Source organism: Heteronotia binoei, chromosome 17, assembly GCF_032191835.1.
Source record: "Heteronotia binoei isolate CCM8104 ecotype False Entrance Well chromosome 17, APGP_CSIRO_Hbin_v1, whole genome shotgun sequence".
NCBI lineage: Eukaryota > Metazoa > Chordata > Lepidosauria > Squamata > Gekkonidae > Heteronotia > Heteronotia binoei.
In genome coordinates, this window is record NC_083239.1 from 11,107,391 (window position 1) to 11,108,407 (window position 1,017).

At 42.6% G+C, this 1,017-nt stretch overlaps 1 non-coding gene across 1 annotated transcript; it reads right to left on the reverse strand.

Moving 5' to 3' along the window:
* Positions 1 to 633: 633 nt before the first annotated feature.
* TRNAS-GGA (transfer RNA serine (anticodon GGA)) lies at positions 634 to 708 on the reverse strand. The gene has a single exon. It is a non-coding gene; the product is annotated as a tRNA-Ser (tRNA).
* Positions 709 to 1,017: the final 309 nt, after the last annotated feature.

Here is a 1,017-nt window from a genome sequence, read left to right on the forward strand (position 1 = left end):
GATGTGTTGGCCCATAAAAATAAAAATGCAGCACATGGATGTGAATTAGCTAAAAAGAAGTTTACTAAGGTGTTAAGGAGGGTTATAAGGAGCTGATGAAGCTACATCTTCCTAACAAGATGGAGACTTTGACTACACACACACACTTTGACTACACACACATACTCTGAACTCTAAAGAAAGGATTGGATGGGAAGGAAGTGAGGAGGAGGGAGCAGCTTCCCTGATCCCATTGGGGAAAGGCAGGATTAAAAAAACAACAGCTTTTAAAAATTAAGCTTATTTTTGATATTGATGGATTTTTATAACTTTTTATTTATCAACATTTATATTTTACATTTGTTTATTTTCATTGTGGATAGTCACTGTGTATTCACTATGGGATAGTATAAAGAAATCGATTGGTTGTGAATCTAAATTCTGATATTGATTTGAGGCTGTGTTTGATTACTGGCTCTATTTTGTAGTTACATATTTTCAGTCTGATCTTTTTTGTCACATGAACATATGAAGCTGCCTTACACTGAATCAGACCATTGGTCCATCAAAGTCAGTATTGTCTACTCAGACTGGCAGCGGCTCTCCAGGGTCTCCAGCTGAGGTTTTTCACACCTATTTGCCTGGACCCTTTTTTGGAGATGCCAGGGATTGAACCTGGGACCTTCTGCTTTCCAAGCAGATGCTCTACCACTGAGCCACCATCCCTCCTACATATGAAGCTGCCTTCTACTGAATCAGACCCCTGGTCCATCAAAGTCAGTATTGTCTACTCAGACTGGCAGCGGCTCTCCAGGGTCTCAAGCTGAGGTTTTTCACACCTATTTGCCTGGACCCTTTTTTAGTGGAGATGCCGGGGATTGAACCTGGGACCTTCTGCTTCCCAAGCAGATGCTCTACCACTGAGCCACCATCCCTCCTACATATGAAGCTGCCTTCTACTGAATCAGACCCCTGGTCCATCAAAGTCAGTATTGTCTACTCAGACTGGCAGCAGCTCTCCAGGGTCTCAAGCTGAGG